The 18,438-nt window shown below is 35.6% G+C and overlaps 1 protein-coding gene and 1 non-coding gene across 2 annotated transcripts in view; both read right to left on the minus strand.

The window, feature by feature from the left end:
* Positions 1–18,438, minus strand: part of LOC147065067 (uncharacterized) — a 346,553-nt gene that overhangs the window by 277,798 nt on the left and 50,317 nt on the right. The window lies entirely within an intron of this gene.
* Positions 7,600–7,816, minus strand: LOC147065068 (small nucleolar RNA U3). Its single transcript, XR_015071855.1, has one exon. It is a non-coding gene; the product is annotated as a small nucleolar RNA U3 (small nucleolar RNA).

Here is an 18,438-nt window from a genome sequence, read left to right on the forward strand (position 1 = left end):
GGAAATCAAAATGACATTTCAGTCTTATAAGTGTTTGTTTGTTTGCAAAATAGCAAAAAAATGATTCGTTGACAATTGCCTTATTTGTCCTAAATTATTAATACATATAATTGTCAAGTTTATATGATTCAACAGAAAATTTAAAAACGTGGTACATAAAAAGTTCTTTTTATCTTGTAATTATTTACTTTTAAAATGGGAATTTAGCAATTTCTTATTAACCCTACCTAAATAAGCCGTGAAGTTCCTAATCACAGAAACACTCGGATTAAAACCGGAGCCCCCTAATTTGCTGTGTGTATAGCTACCAAATTAGTTTACAGTGGTCTAAACATGTATCTACTATCTACCCATGATACACATATAAAGATAAACAATATTGTGGAAAAAAACTGTGTTTTCTCACTTTTAGATAGAATATTCAATTTACATGTAAAACCACCAATGATATCATTAACACAAACAACCCTAGTGTGTTGTATCACTCACTAAACTTCAGAAAAAATAATTTTGCGTCTTTGAAGTCTTCAAAGACGCAAAATCAAAATGAGCTAAAAAAAAATAAACAGACCCGTCCTGGGAAATTCCCGCAAGCTTACAGCAAAAATCATCACCGTAGCGAGTAGTAAATTAACAAGCCAACAATTACTAACAAACAAGACGACGGCGCTGGGTTGATGATGAGTAGTACGTCTCGCCGTTGATTGATTACCGACCTAATCCGAGCTGAGGCGTTCGGTTCGGGTTCCGGATCGCAATCGCTATCGGGAGAACACCGAAGCTCTGGATAACATCGTGAATATCCGAGAACACAATGTTGTTTGCTTATCTGATCGCATCTTTCTTTTGCGCAGTGGCGGAACTACACGGTGCAAAAGCTCGCAGTGCCGGGGAGCCTGTTTGGTCCTATTTTTAAAGGTAAGTATTTATGATAAATGTATGTAGGTACATCCATTATTACATCATTCTAATAGCAACTTAAAACGAAAAAAGTTCAAAAGAAATTATACATGTTGACATGAATAAAATATAGTCTTATTCAGTCATATCGAACAGTATCTTTGTGGTTATTGTATGATTTAACAGTGGTGCAGTAACAGAAAAAAATAATGATGTGTCGCTGTTTTTAAAATCCCATTGAGCCCCATTGCTTCTACTTTTCATCGGAATGCAAAAGGTCGAATCTTACCGCGCTAAGTAAAAGGGCGATAAATTTTCCCATAATCACTTCGGAATTAGACTGATTAATCGCTTCTCTGGCATTTTTACGAACTGTTTACTCGGTATGAATGTGCCTTAAGTTCACTATTTTTTTTTCCAAATTAACAATAATTTTCTATCTTCACGCGATTCAAACGTAATTAAGTATTGTGTGTCACAGAACGACCAGTTTTAAATATAATAATCATTCTTGACACCCAATATGGTTTTTAGAGAATAATTGCGAAATACGAGGGTGAGTCAATAAGTCCTTAGAAAAGCCGACAGGTGGCGCGACTAGTACTGTAAGCGGTTTGTTTTCATGCAGCGGCACTACCGATTCAGTATGCTGCGAAGTTTCAATCAGATTGGTCGGGTTGTTGTTTTTTATTTTTGTACATTTAAAAAAAAAATTTGCTTGTTTACAAAAATGGAGAAAATTGAGTTTAGAGCTGTTATTAAACATTTTAATATAAAAGGGTTAACAGCAAAGGAAATAAAAAATGAGTTGGATTTAGTTCACGGCATATCTGCTCCTTCACTTGCAACTATTTATAACTGGTTAAATGAATTTAAACGTGGTCGTACATCAACAAAGGATGAACCACGCTCAGGACGTCCTGTAGAGGTGACTACACCAGAAATGATCAATAAAATCCACGATATGGTGTTAAGTGACCGAAAATTAAAGTTGCGTGAGATAATTGAGGTTACAGGGATCTCAAAAGGTAGCGTCATTTCTATTTTACATGACAAATTGGGCATGAAAAAAATTTCTGCAAGATGGGTGCCGCGTTTGCTCACAGTCGACAATAAACGCAATAGGGTGGTGGCCTCTAAAGCCCTGTTGTCGCTCATGCAACGCAATCCGGATGAATTTTTTCGTCGCTTTGTGACTGTAGATGAAACATGGATACACCACTATACTCCCGAGACGAAAGAACAGTCAAAGCAGTGGATTGCGAAAGGCGAACCATGTCCAAAGAAGGCGAAAACCGTAAAATCAGCTGGTAAGGTTATGGCTACTGTATTTTGGGATGCACGTGGAATTATTTTCGTTGACTATTTGGAAAAAGGAAAAACAATAACAGGGGATTATTATGCATCTTTATTGGACCAGCTAAAAAACAAAATTGAAGAAAAACGGCCTCATTTAAACAGGAAAAAAATCCTCTTTCATCAGGACAATGCCCGTGTTCACACATGTTTACGATCAATGGCTAAAATTGAAGAATTGAAGTTCGAATTGGTCGACCACCCACCGTATTCGCCAGATTTAGCCCCCAGTGACTTTTTCCTTTTCCCAAACTTAAAAAAATGGCTAAGTGGACAACGTTTTTTTTCAAATGAAGAAGTCATCGATCGGACAAATGCTTATTTTGAGGACCTTCCGAAAACTTATTTTTCTGACGGTTTAAAAAAATTGAGAAACGTCTAACCAAGTGTATTGAGCTCCAAGGAGATTATGTTGAGAAATAAAAAAAAAATACAAAAATAAAAACTGTTTTAATGCTTTTTTCTAAGGAATTATTGACCCACCCTCGTATAATGTTTTACAGAAATAACTAACGACCCTGAAAGTTAAATTAGGTAAGTACTATGTGTATTGCTATTTTTTCGGAGAGGGGCAAAATAGAAAGAAGTTCCGCCACTGCTACTGCGCGATAATAAAACTACTGTCTTCGCGTGACGAAAACAAGTTTACCAGTAAGAAAATGTATTTTCTTTACCACTTCAGTTGACTACCGATAAGATAATATTTCTAACCAAACGCATGCGTGTTATGTTGAGCATAATATGTGCCCTATAATTTAAGTGACCATATTTTCCCGGAGAAATTAAAGGAAAAAATAAAAAAATATTTCGAAATTTTAAAAAGGCATGTTGTGTTTATGTATTTCACTAAAACTAAAAAGCTTTAAGTAGGTTCTTAAGTATAACATTTTTTATATATTATAATATTATATTGTTCACTAAAGAAAATACTCGTTCAGTGGGGGGGGGGATTAGATCCAAGGGGATCCATAAGGAAAACTCAACGATTTTTTTATGTTTTTGAAAGTTACGCATGTTGTTGGCAAGGCATGTCGTCATTTTGCCGCCAATCTTTGATCTTTTCACTGGTGACATAATATTTGATACATAAAGTCTCATCGAATAATTGGTCGTTAGTTATATTTAAGGCCCAGTGACTGGAAATAAACAGATAGCTTCGCTCGATCCTTGCGCACAGAGGGATTTCTCGTATTTAGGATTCATTCAAAAACATTTCAAGCCGGTTTAGTCATCGAGTTAACTGTCCCCAATTCTTCCCGACCAATCAACTCTGCCTAAATAGTTTTTTTATTACCGGTGAAGACAGTTTTAATATATTTATGTGGGCCGTTGCTGCACGCCAATTATCAATTTACCATTTCATTTCACGAAATAAAGGACATTTTTTTAAATAAATAAATCTAAAGGAGAGATCAATGAAATAGAGGACTGCAGCCCTATGTTATAACTTGTGACATGAAGTCACCCGACGACATGACGTAATTGTGACGTATGCTCAATACACGCATCGAGGCGACCCGCCCAATGCACACGGCTCACCATAGATATTATTATGCTGAAACACCTATTTGTGTATGGGGACAATGAATAACGCCAGTATTAGAGTAGCGTTAATTTCTCGAAGACTATTGACTCACTCCGGTAGTACGTCACAATGATGTCATATGTCGTCATGTCGCCGGGTGACTTCATGTCACAAGTTACAACATAGGGCTGCTGTTCTCTTAAATAAACTACGCATGGTCACCGTACCCATAATACACGTCATTCATGCGACGCAATATTCGCAATCGTGATAATTACGCGCTTCATGCATTTGTAAATTGCGTGAAACTGAAATAATTGAATTGAAAGTTTTGTCTGCTTATAAATATTACGATTTGGCGCCGCCGGCCAGACACTAGGACAAAAGTGGCTGACAGGACAACTGAACGACGGACATCTGGGCACCGCACAAAATAATGAAACGATTTGAACCAGTAAATAGACAAGTAGGCCTAACACAATGTATTTACAATTATTGCAAGCTTGACAGAAGTTGTCAGCTCAATTGAAAAGGGGTTATTTTTTTAGAAAACATAGACTCCTTATAGCTAGAGTTGGGTATTTCCCGAGAAAATCTCAATCTCGAGATTCGGGATTTCCCGAAATTATGAAATTTTGAATTCTCGAGATATCGGGGAATTTAAAAAAACCTGTAAAATTCCTAAAATCAGTGTAAAAACAGACAAATTCCAACAAAATATGATTTTGTTTTTACTTATGTAATAAGAAGACAAACAAAATAGAAGTAGGAAAACAAAAATAATTCAAAACATTACTTAATAAAATAGAATTTCAAAAAACAAAGACTGTCAATCGCGTACGCTTTTGAGACACAAAATTCTCTGATGATGCAAAAATTTGCGCTCATTTTGAGTCGACGTTGGCTTTTGTGTTAAATGCCCCGATCAGTCTCTAAACGTTTTGTGTTTTATGTCCACTTTTTTCATATAGAAAATCGTTTTTTCAATTAATATTTGATAATAAAGAAATCCCGAATCCCGAGAAAAGATTCTCGAGATCCGGGATTTCCCGAAATGTTAAAAAATTCAATTCTCGAGATTCTGGATGTAAAATCTCGAAAAATTTTCCAGAATTCCCGAAACCCAACTCTACTTATAGCTAAAAAGCAAGGAATGACAAAACATATTAACATGCTGCGCAAAAAAGCGTGAAGGAAATGTGTCGTCAGAAACTTTTTAAATAGTTTGTACACATTAATATGTACAAAGAACTGCAATTTTATTAAATATTAATCTTTTAGTAACTTCGGGGTATCAATGTAAATAAATAAATGATAAATATACTACACTGGCTATCAATATTAATCAATCTAATAATGTGCCAGAAGTATCGCCAAGAGGTGTAATCGTCACGGCAGTAAGTATGTAAGACATAGGTATTATCAAAAACTAAAAGTTTATAAAGTTCGCTCTAGTTCTAGTAAGTTCTGTCATCTGTCTGTGGTGGTAATATTATATTTTTTACACCGTTGCCGGAATCGAATAGAATAGATAGATGGAAACGATGACAATAACTAATTAAAGAGTAGGTACTACTTTAAAGAAGATGATACACTGTAACTATCAGGTCCGCGTTTCTCCAAAAAGGTTGATTGCCATGAATAAATACAGCTATGAATAATTTATTATTATTCCGGGGCTACACTTTCAAACAAACTAACTCCAAATCCAGCGGTCAAGTTTACAACGGTCGTAATTATTTTATTCGTTTGTATTCCGGCGAACTTTCATCAAAGCTCTCCACTTAAAACGTCTGAGGAGTCTTAAGGCATGCAGCTCTCGCGATTAAAAGCACATAAAGAACTTCAAACACATCGTAAAAGTCTGCGTTTGTCTTTGAAATTTGTTTCTGTTTGATTTTTTTGTTGTTATTTTTCGCGCGCTTTTCTTGACGAATGGATTCGGCGAAAGCTCGCCGACAGAAATTAAATTTCCAACAGAAACATGTGATATATCAAAATGGCGTGGTTTCAATAGTTTGTGGTAGAAGGTAGAGTTTCTAAACCTTTTCCGTGTGGTTTTCATTGTTCGGACCAACAGGGTGGGTCATCAAAATTTGTCTTAGGATTACGTCATCATAGTCGACTACGCTAGAAGCACACAGCAATGGGCAGCCGAAGTCTTCATTCTGCTACTGTGGCGCTTTTCTTTACCCTATAGCCAGCGCGAAAGTTAGGTGATGTATACATACGTCTATTATATTATGACGTAAATAAGGAAGGCTGACAAACTCTCGATTCCGAGAGACGTGTGGACAAGAGGATTACAGACTACTACAGTCAATGTTGCCAACTGTACTATAATTTTGTCCGGCGTACTATGGTAGGATATTTAAAAGTTATATAATTATTATGTAGTACTATAGTAGGTACCTACGCCTAAAATACTATAAATTTGAATATTCGAAAAATACACCTCTCAACATATAAATTCCTCACTTTAATTTGATGTGAAGTACCTACTAATAGTACGACTGCGATAATAAGCGTTGGACTATCACGCCGTGGGTCTCAGGTTCGAATCCTGGGTCTGGCAAGTACACATATTGTTTTTCAATTTGTGTACGAGTCAGCGTATGGACCTAATTGGTTTAGCAAGTGGCTGACATCCATTTCTCGTAAAAAAAAACAAAATCTGTTAATACAAACCTCTACCCTGTGGAGGCCCATATGATCCTATGAGGATCGGACATGGTCGGAAAAAAAAATAGTAGGTAATAGAGCAGTGTTGCCATATTTTGAAAGTGGAATTATAGTACAGTGCCTTCAAAATTATAGTATTTCGGCCAAAAATATAGTACGCGTTGAGTGACCAATAATTTTCTGCATTTTCAAAAAATTAAACGTGGGGTACCTAATTAACGTCTTGTTTTTTATAGACAAAATATCCATGAAGGGTAATTACCGTCTCGTTTTTTTAGACAAAATTCAAATGTTAAGTCAGTGGTTTCAAAACTTTATGCTACTACGCCTCCCTTTAAAAAAATCTAATCTAGGCGCCTCCCCCCCCTTATTTCATTAAATAATACAGACACCTTTTTAACAGGTCAACAATACCTACTTACGAATAAAAAAATAAAAAAAATAAACAAGGTTTTACTACTTTATATTGCATTAATTTTTGACGAATGTGCTTGTTTATTAGCACAATCAATTTCAATAGTAGTCAATCTAAATTCATCGTCGTTCATTGACAAATGGATTCTATCATGGACCTCACATCCCGAAGCGGACCCTCCGATTCAACCATATATTTAAAATATTTAATAGCTCCACAAAGCAGCGACTTTTTTTTGGATTATTTATTTTTTTGCTTCTCACGGATTATTTTGGCGTTGTTTTTCTTATATTGGCAACTTGTTTTCCGATTTCTCAAAATTATAGTATTCTGGGCGTACTATACCTGTTTTATATCGTACATAATACACTGACGAAAATTATAGTACAAATACTATAATTATAGTACGGTTGGCAACACTGTAATAGAGGAACATTTTTTGGCGAACCGAAAGAGTTGTAAAATATCGCAATTAGGTAGGTATCTACACTTTTTAGTACGCGGGTGGTGACCAAATTATAGTTCAAATACCAATAATAACCATACTATAATAATTATTATATGCTTCATAATCATCGTCGTCAAAAATTAATATCGCTTGGACACGATTTGTTTTCAGTCAATAATCCTTGCCTTCAAGTTATCATCATTCATCAGATACTGACGTCACGTCACTTGGGCCTTGGCTGCCGTAATCGTAGTAATGTTTATTCATATAAAAGCCGCTCAGAAAGCGTAAGTTCCCCAACCGTCCGAGATCCAATCGGACGGTGAACGGTCATCGAGGGCCGAGAGTTAAATCCGAAGATCCAACTCAAGGCCTGCCTCACGCTCAAGGAACCCCACCACGTCTCCTCATCGCGGAGTGTCACTCTGGTAGAGTGTGCACGTTACGAGGGAGGAAGTACTACAGAAATGATCCTGTGAAGTACAGTCCTACCGGCAAACACTTACATGCAACTATTAATGGACTTAGCTCATCATTAAGTGTGCGACTTTGTTTGAAACGCACAACGCCATCTTTCGGATATTTATTGAATAAATAAAATAAATATTCTTGACTATAAAAAAAAATCTTTCATAGCGAAGACAATAATATTATTATACAAAATTCGCCGCAACAATCACAATTTGATTTTGATTCAAAATTTGACTTGCACTTGCTCGTGTCGTCGCTTCTTAGTACTTTCAGCCCGAGGCGACAAAGATAATATTCGCGTGGTTTTCGGCTGACGAATGGTTGCGGTGCGCGGCCACTGACAGAAATGAAATTTTCAAATCAAAACAGGCGATTAATCAACGCGCGATCAAATGAGAAATTCGAAATTATTATTCATTGGCGGGCAGGTCACGAGCTGGCAGCTGGCACTGTGCCAAAACACCGATGATTGAGATGCGTACGCGTCGTTAGAGTAACTAGGTGTCGCGTTGACATATCAATTAATACACAGTAGTCCACAAACGAGTTTTTTCATTCATTTTTCAAACTGATTAACAGAATCGTTGTGATGCAGTTAACATTGAATTTATCAGAGATAATAAATTCTATTTATATAAATCGAGATTGGTTGACGATGCTTTTAGCATTGGCACTGACGATAGCCTCAACGATAGTCAAATCAACTGAGTACCTTTGTACCTTTTCTTTTCTGGTCTATTGAAGAGTCTCTCGGGTACAAAATATAAAAATGATATAAACTACATAACAGATAGGTACAAGAGAACAAGTGTATCCAGAAATTAAAACAGGAATTGAGAAAACAGGGAATGTCTTTCTCAAAATGAGACGCCTCCTTAGAAATAGATACGTCGACCTAACTTGAACCCTTTGAGATGACGATGTATAGGAATATGTAGACGTATCCTTAAATTGATGTGGAGTAATATTGGCTTTATTTAATGAACGGAAGATGGCAGAGAAGTTTTGTGTAACACAACTAGTAGGTATAGTATATAGTACCTAGGCATACTATAATGGGACGACAGAAGTACAGTATCCTGCTCATTCTCCAAGGAAAGAATGACGATATGCGTATCAGAGAAAGACGCCGCATTTAATAGCTCAAGAAACTTCTTATTCATTACCTACTCCATATAAAAAAATAGTTTCTTTAATGTTCTTAACGTATTTTACTAATCCGTAATGTCTTAAAAAAGCAAGCTTTGTATTTTTCCGCTAAGTGCCTCTAGTACAGAGTTGGCGAACCTATGGCACGCGAGATGATTTTGCATGGCACGCGAATGTTTTGTGTTGAAGAGAAAAAAAGTAGATAAGTATAAAAAGATATTTTTTTTACAAAAAGTTTTACAAATACCTAAATATATATATTATATAATATTAAAAATGCGTATTTTCTTCGGTTTTTAATAATATTTTTACCAATAATATTTGTCAATCTATGAGCAAACGGAAACGACGAAATTCATGCATAAAATGACAGATCTCATTGTATAAAAAAACAGGCAGCTGATATTCTTAAAGAATAAGCATTAGGTAAAATTAATTAAAACTGCATAGATGGGTGGGTCATTATATTTTATGCGCCACACATAATTCACAATCATTTGACAATGCTTGAGACCACTGTTTCGAGAGGATGCCTCATCTGATCCGAGAAAATTTTACTAACTATTTTTTCATTTTTTCCTGCTCGAACTACTCGAAAAACTGCTCGGCACGTCAAACAGTCAAAAAATAATATTTGGGAAATTTTGGCAAGTGTACGTAAAAAGGTTCGCCATCCCTGCTCATGTAGGTGTTTACTTTAAACCCAAAACTGTACCTATCTAACTGTAAATTCGTTTTCACAAAATTATGTGTCTATATTTACATGATGTTGGTCGGTTTAACACTGGGTTAGTTTAGTGTTAGATGAAAACAACTCATGCACGGTTGAATAATGAGTAAATTACATGTTGTATAGATAGAACATGTCATAGGTATTTTGCGGGGGTGACAGGTGACAGACCTGAATGCACTCCCATGCCAACTAGAAAAAAACTCAAATTCCTGAAGATTGAATCACGACCGCCAATTAGGAAGTTTTCGCCAACGGCCGTTATTTCTGTGTCTGTCGAAGAGATATTTCAGTAAAGAATTTATGACCAATCAACGTGACGACTCTCCCACGGTTACTACGCTTAGTGCTGCTGGCAGGAGGAAAAGAAAATGTTTGTTTAAGAAGACGTTTAAGTAGACATAAATTCGAGATAATCCTTGATGATTCAAAAGACCAATTACACATTTCGTGGCTGTCTTCTACGAACTTACTGTTCTGGTTTCGAATTGTAGTTTTAACGAGAATTTCCTAGGCGGTTGTTGCTCAACGGGACGTAGAGGTAGAAGCAATGCCTAATTCTAATAAATAATGTGTATAAACGATGGCAAGAAGGGATATTGCAGCAACAAAAACGATATGCTGGCATATCAAAGTATATTTTTTTTTATTACATATAATCAAGTTATTAGACAACTTAGCCCTAGGGGCGGCAGGTTATATGAAAGTATGGTGAAGCAGGCAAGTATGGCGAGGCAGGCTGGTAATCAATTTGCGGCAAAATTTCCACGTTAATATTATATTATATGGGTACGTTTTAATGACCAAAGCAAATCATCCGTGATGCCCTGCATTTTTTTTTTATCGCGTCGCTATTTCTCGCAAGTTGTCGGATATTGTTGTCCTACTTCATTCAGTTGTATGCGAAAACGGATTCCTTGCCCCTCTTTTTATTTAATACCTCAATGGTAGAACCATGGTTGCTGAAATAAAAGTGCATGTAAAAATATATACTTATTAAAAAAATACCTAAGCATAATATTTTTTAATTCAATAAATTGGGAGAACTCAACTCATTTTCTTTTATTATTTCTCTCGGATTATTTAAGGTTGAAAAGCTCTGCTATAAAGCATAGAGGGTTATCTAAATATTACACAAGTAGGAGGAATAATCAGCTTACAAAGTTCTTTATCAAATTTATCTATCACTTGGGATTCACCACATAAAAATTAGGTACCTATTTAATTCGACACGTGTTTCGCTAACAGAGTGGGCACCTACATAAAGTTTATCAAATTTTATAAAGGTAACATGAACGAATCCCAAGAAAACTTTTTTATCTATCATAATTTCAATGCAAAACTCCGCATGACATGGTCTTCGTAAGAAAACTACTTAATAAGGGTTTTCCGGTTTTCGGTACAGCTCCGAGTGATCAATTATTATTAAATGATTTTATTTGTAATACAAAAATATTTTCTACCATATTTTAGTGACCCAAGAGTCCAAGACGTACGACGTGTTGCACATACGACAGCTGAAGTGGGGCGTAAGATCATGATAACATGCGTGTTTGAACATGTAGGTACCGAACCGAAAAAACCGATATTTTTTCGGTTCGGTTCCGGTTTTCGTTCCGACAGAAATAACTGTTTTTCCGGTTTTCGGTTCAGTTAATATATACATACATAAATAATATATATATAGACTTATGAAATTATGTAGAAAGTAGTAGATATGCGATAAGTAGAAGGTTTTTTGGTTTGCCCAAACCAAATAAACTAAAGAATAACTTAAATTGTTTGTAGTAAACATTCATTCGCGGCATAATCATTTGACGAGTTAGAAACATTGATTATGACCCAGGAGACGTAAAAATAAGGAAAGTCGGTTACTTTCCAGATGTGGCTGTAAGAAGGTACAATTCTCGATGAGGATACATATTGAATACACTTAAAACAAGTTAAAGAACAAATTATTTTCTATAAATCCGTCTGTATCAATATTCGTAATATTTCGAGACAACCAGTGGGTTTTGTTTCTTGCGTTTTATGGCATGAACGTCATTAATTCATAAGACAAAACTGGGTTCAAAGTCTTGGCCAACGGGCGAATGACTTTCGCGTTTCTGTTTTGTGGTGTGACCTCACTCTCACGACGTATGCATTTCCATTTTCAGGATTTCTATCTTTTGTGGACACGACTATACAAATTTTAACCGACTATCTTGAGATCAAACCTTTTCCACTCTTATCCAGTGTAGTCATTGTACCTATTTACGAAGTCATTTACGACAAACATACAGCGGCCCGGCCCGCATTCAAAAAATTTATCGTCAGAGCAGTGGCATTAAAAAACAATATTCCCTGAGATTTTGATGGCATTTAAAGCGATGCATTTCACTCGATGCCACGATTATTTTTAAAACGCATCAATATCGCAGGGGCAGCCGAAGAAGTGTGAAAGAGTTAAAGCGCATCAGGCTCGAGACGGCGGCATTCGTCACACAAATTCATAAATAACCCAAACAGGGTAAACAGGAAAAGTTTTATTAATTAATCCAAAATTTCCCAAACTCACAATGCCTCAGAACCCTCTTTTCAAACATTTTTGTCAGCGCCCTCCTCTATCTGGAAAATTCGATTTCTATCTCTACTAATAGTAAAATTGTAAATGTATTTTATTGTGTAATTAAATTATTGAATTTAAAAAAAAGGTTAGTACCTAGTTAGGAATGGAACATAAATTCGTTATAAAAGTAGGTATGTATGAACGAAATAAGAAAGATGAAATTGCATAATTATAAGCGCCATTCTTTGCCGGCTGTTTTACGATTTGCTAGTAGGTATAATATGTAAAAATAATATGGCTCGTTCATTCATCAAACAACCAAAGCTCGATTCAGTATAAATAATTCAGTTTTCAAGTTAAACCCATATTAATTTTCAAGAAATAAAAATATTTTTCAAAATAAATTAAAACTATGCGTTGATTTACGACATAGGTTAGGTCTTTTACACTCCCGTTACTGTAATGTCACTTAGCCCCATTACCCATTCCATTTAACTGCAAATATGTTAGTTAGTTTTCACGTCATCATTCATATTTCGGCTATATTGCTAAAATTAGCAATATTGAATTTAATTGAAATGTTATTACATATTTTTTTTAAATCAGTAAACAATTCCTACATGTAATTGATAGACATCCGTCCGATTTCATTTACCTTTCATACATTATAATAATGCATATTGCAAACAGATCGCCATTCATTGGTCGATTGGTTGTCGTATTATACTGCGGCAAGTTTAACGTGAAGCGTGGCCGTTTAGAGAACTACAATATTGACAAGCCTTTCATAATATCGCAGCGCCACGACGGCGGTCATGACACTTCAACTTATAATTTTCGCACTATAGTATTAATTAGACGGTATGCAACAAAGAGTGAGATTAGTATGAAGTGGTTTTCAGCCAATGAGGTCATGGTGTAGATTTTCCCAAATTGAAGGTTGGAACTTCAACCTGGGTTGCCTGTTCTTCAAGCCAACGGATACCGGCGTCCTGGAAAGCTGCTAAACACTATATATAGAGGACAGCGGAGCTACGAGATGCTGGTGTGACACAAGAAGACTGGCGAGCGACAGGGATTCTTGGAGGAGCCGTGTGGTGTCCATATACTCCAACTAAGGGGCTGACATGACCGAAAAAGAAGGAAAATATACGATTTTCGATTGTTAGGGCGTCTCTATGATCGCAAGGAAAAAATTAAACCTCATTGAAACTATGAATGTTTCAAATATCTGCTCTGCGTAGTACTAAATTACCGAACTATATTTGAATGACAAAAATAATCACGTTTATATTATTTGAACGAAAAAAGATGAAAAGTTTTAACGATTGCTAATTTTATAAGTGTTTTTACTGTAATTAAAATAAATATGAATGTTCTACGTTGGTATACGTATTGATTATTAAAACTGCTTTAGAATGTAATTCGTAATTCTGACACTGGGTGTATACTATTATCACTACAAACCCTTTAAGCCGTTCAGCAAGTATCTTGAGAGCAAATTATTTTAAAGAATGAAACCAGTTAATCAAGAGGAGAACACGTTCATAAGACGATTCATACTTTTGCAGAGTCGAGCCACCGGCTCACAGTGTCTACATTGGATTACTTTTTTTAAGCGTTTAACTTTGAAAGAATTTAAATAATTACATAATTACAACAATGGTCACAGAGTGAATTTTCTTTAGATATCGCTAAAATGGAATTAATAGAGTGGAACATTGGCCATTTTAGCGTTTCATGTTAACCCTGTCAAAAAAATTAGAAAACAAAAAACGTATGTCGAGATGAGATGAGATGAGATCACACCACAGAAATTGTCATCTGTCTAGTGTGGCAAGACTGTAAAAAATAAAAGCGACATGCTTTGCGGTAAGCGACAAAAGAATGACTTAATAATAAAACACATGCTAAGTCAACAAAAAAAAAACTTGGGTAAACAAACACGGCGATTTGAGAAAGAGGGAGAAATTAAATTAACAAGATAGGCGAGGCGCGATGACAGGACAAGGAGTGTAATATTAAAATGCACGAAATTTATGCTTCAGGCAAAAAGCGTTCTGCAAATTCTAGATTCCAGAATAGCGCGACGATTATGCGATATTGTTCGTAAAATCCAACAGCGTATTATACTCATTTTTTCTCACCGTGGTCTTTTGGGAACGACCGTGGAATTAAGTGACCAAATATAGTACTTGTATTGTGTGGAATCACCATTAACGGTGAATACCTCAGTCAGAAAGTACATGTACTTTGAATACGATGTTGGTGTCTTTGCAAACGACCCAGAACACTTTCAGGACAGTATGCAGGAGCTTGCAAGTGAAAGCCGCAAAGTAGTTACAATTAAATATCTTGTAAGATAAAAGTAAGCTTTGTTGAACAAAAAGCGATCCTCATCGATGGTACTCAAATCGGACATGACAACAATGACGTATACCTCGGATAAATGTCAATTGACGGATGACGGGATTGCGCGCAGAACCAAAATGGAGCGGATTTAGGCGCCTGGATATTATCTTTAAAAGTGATCTATTATGTCTTGAGCTTGAAGCGTTCGACCGATGTGTGCTACCGGTGTTCGTGTATGGTGCGGTATATGCATGTGAAACATGTACCTAAGAGAAATCCAAAAGTTATTAACAACGTGGCAATGGAAAAAAGCATGTTGGGCATACGGCGGAAAGACCACAAACGAAATAATGGATAAGAAAGAAGGCAGACATGAGTAGTAGTGAGAAAGGTTGTCAAGGAGATGAAATTGCAATGAGCTGTTTATGCCGCTCAGCCAGTGGTCAACCGTTGGACAAATGGTGTCATACGGTGGTACCCAAGGGGCACTAAACGATCACAAGAGGCGCCCTAAAACCAGCTGGGAAAACGAACTCATAATTTTTGGAGGATGTACATGACAGCGAAGAACTAGGAACTGATAAGAATGGAATGAGCCAAAGGTGGCCTCTATCCAGCAATGGATCAACCCCGGTAGGAGATGATGATAGAATTTAACTAGAAGAGGTTTTAAGATGAACTGATAGGACAAGAGAACGTCTATTATATTGTACAACTATCAAGTGCATAAAAGCTGCATAGGTTTCCGCAATCAAAATTATGATTTACTCCAGCACACAATACAGTTAATTATTGTAGAGGGCAACATAAACGTAAATATAAGGAGATTCTCTTAGCTGCGCAACACCGTAACAATATACAACGCGTTGGGGTTCTGATATGACTGGCCCAAGATAGGGAGGTTCACTGCAATTTGGTCGCCAATTTTTCCATAGAAGATGGCACTAAAAATAAGAAGACTGCTAGAATATAAATAAAAGATCAAGATACCAACTGGTGGATTGTTGGTTGTTGGTTACAAGTCCAGCAGGTCTTTTTTATCCGGAGATATCTCCAGATTCGATCCGGGTGAGGTCACAATACATTTATGACATGTGATTGTTTCACTTCTACTACTAGGAACACTACTGTTTCAATCCACTCCTGGTATTGGGCCTTCATGTGCTAGAGTGCGCCCGGGTAAACGTACAGCTAAGATGGAACACTGGTAATTACAATAACTTACTAATCATTGAGTGGTGGTAAGAAAATTGAAGTAGTGACGGAAGAAAACGAGTGCACGGCAAGTAGTCAACAGTGAAATGGGAAGGGAAGGTATTTAGGGTATTTTCACATGTCCAAGAACCGAGATTGGCCGAGTAATTCCATCACAAGACACCAATTACAATCAATGGACACGACACCCAGAATCAGAATTGCAGTGAGTGCGAAGCAGGTAACTTGAAGTGGAGTTCCAAGAGAGGATAAGCACGGTGGTATCAATGATGTGATGAAGCCAAGAGAGCTAGAAGCTAGAGAGAAGCTGATAATATGTCATTATAATCGTACATTCTTATTTCTTTAATAACTTCTAAGCTGAAGCGTCTTATCTTTGTTTAAATATAGACTCAAAATTCTCGGTTATTTTTGGCAGAAAATTATTTTCAAGAACGACAACTTCACAAGTCCATTTGCGTAAGAGATAAAACGCTTCCTCCCCCTTCCGTTTTATTTCCGAAGTGAAAAACGCGTATGTACAACTAACTGCAAGTACAGAAATAAAATAAATATATTAAAATGGCAGTCAGTCCCGTCCCTCCGAGCTATGAGAAGAGATAAAATAAAAATAAACGCCCGTTTAACGAGCCGTAAATAAAACCGGAGACACGGAATGAATAAAATAAATAAATATTTAAATTATTTGGAGATTGCTTGACATGATATATTATATATATATTCCTAACACCGTCGCAGTAGGAAGAGATTAAGGAAAGAATACCTAACTTAAGAAGGTAAGTAGGTACACAATAATTGATATTACCTATGTTAACTAAATTAACAAGAAATAACAAAAGTAATTTAATTATTATTCTACAATGGTAGACAGAAATCTCCTTGAAACTTTAACTTTTCTAATAGGCGTGATGGTGATGAAATTAACAATATATACCATACCAATATACAATAATACAATAGACCCATATCATCATTTTGTGGAATGACTGAAGTAGGTACATATTATATCGTAAGTAGTTATCGATCAAACTACAGTACATCACAATTCAGCCCTGATTGATTTTGAGATAACAACGATAATTAAAAGAAAAAATAATAACATAAATTCTAAAACCGACGAACCTATCCAGTAAAAATCGTCGCCCCAAAAGCAAAAGGCACCTGTTTGTGCAAAAATAGAGTTTTCAGAAAAACGTATTTTATTTAAAGTTTTTTTTGTGTGAAAAAAAATCGTATAGAGGTTATTTCTTTACCAATTTTGAAATGAAATTCAGAGCACAGGTGACTTATTACTCAAAGATCGAAATGCAATTTATATTTTTTTTAATTTTTCATATCTTGTGAAGATTCTTGTCACAGAGCCCTTTTTCTTCGACTAAATCTTATTTTTTGTACATAGGCCTTTACACATTTAAAATAATTACACACACTACCCCTTTCTTATATTATTTTTGTATATATACACTGGCAACTTCGTGTACATGTTACGTTTGTGTTATAAGTTAATTGATGATTAGTTTACAAATTCTCAAGTGACCTTTAATTGTGATTTCACGGATTTAGCTCCACAAATGCCATTTTGATTATAATGTACAAAAAAAACGAACAAAACTGCATTCATAACTCAAAACCACCAAAATGTCTTATTAAGTGCCTTTTTGATTTTCAGGCGACAAAATATAATGTATTTTTTTCTAAAATCTCATCAAGTAACTATAAATAAGTAGGATTATTAAAGATGACAGAGATGGCACATAATAATATTAATGTTTAATCTTTTTGTGTACAAGTACTTACTTACATGTATTTTTAATTGAAACGAAACAATGAAAAAAAATGAATGCCACTGCATAGAAATGAATCGACCAAACGTTAATCCACATCTAATTCGGATAAAACAAATCTTGGCTTAATTATCCCATCACTGTCTATCAAATCAAAATATATCCAAGTCATTTAAGCACTTAAAATGAGTGACAATCTTGACGCAGTTGCCGGGTGACAAAAACCAGTTAACTATCTCATAATAAGCAGGTTCTGATCTATTTACATCCTTCCTGCGTTACAGGCAGGTGTAGAATAACATCCCACACGTCAAAACACGAAAATAGCTATACCTATCTTGATACGATACATCATTCCAAATTAATGATTTCGATTAATGGTAAATAAAAATCATTGGATAGGTATAGTCATTTTGAAGATAGTTGCAGTTATAAATCGCAATCAGCCAAAATAATTGCAGCATGTATCAATGGATGATTAAACGTTTTATGAATACAGGAAAAATAAGCTGACAAAATTTGTTACTTATCATAATTATTTCAATAAAAGATTGTGGTGTTTAATAAAAAACATTGATTATTGCTTACAAGTGCTAGAACATTAGAGAATAGATATATAGCTAGAATAATCATACATACGGGACTTGAGTATTTTACCGATAAACCTAAAAAAGACAACCCGCGACCCATGGCTTCATAGACGCCTGCTCTACCTACTCGGCCACGGAAACTGCTGAAAACTGGCGTGATATAAATATACATATTCAAACCAAACTAGACACAAGTAATACAGTACATAAATAAACCAAATTTCAATATCGCCATTGGTAGATTGTTTTAACACGTAGGTACTAGGTACT

This window comes from Rhyacophila brunnea, unplaced genomic scaffold (assembly GCF_057557595.1).
Source record: "Rhyacophila brunnea isolate RB1 unplaced genomic scaffold, BYU_Rbru_1.0 scaffold_6, whole genome shotgun sequence".
Lineage (NCBI taxonomy): Eukaryota > Metazoa > Arthropoda > Insecta > Trichoptera > Rhyacophilidae > Rhyacophila > Rhyacophila brunnea.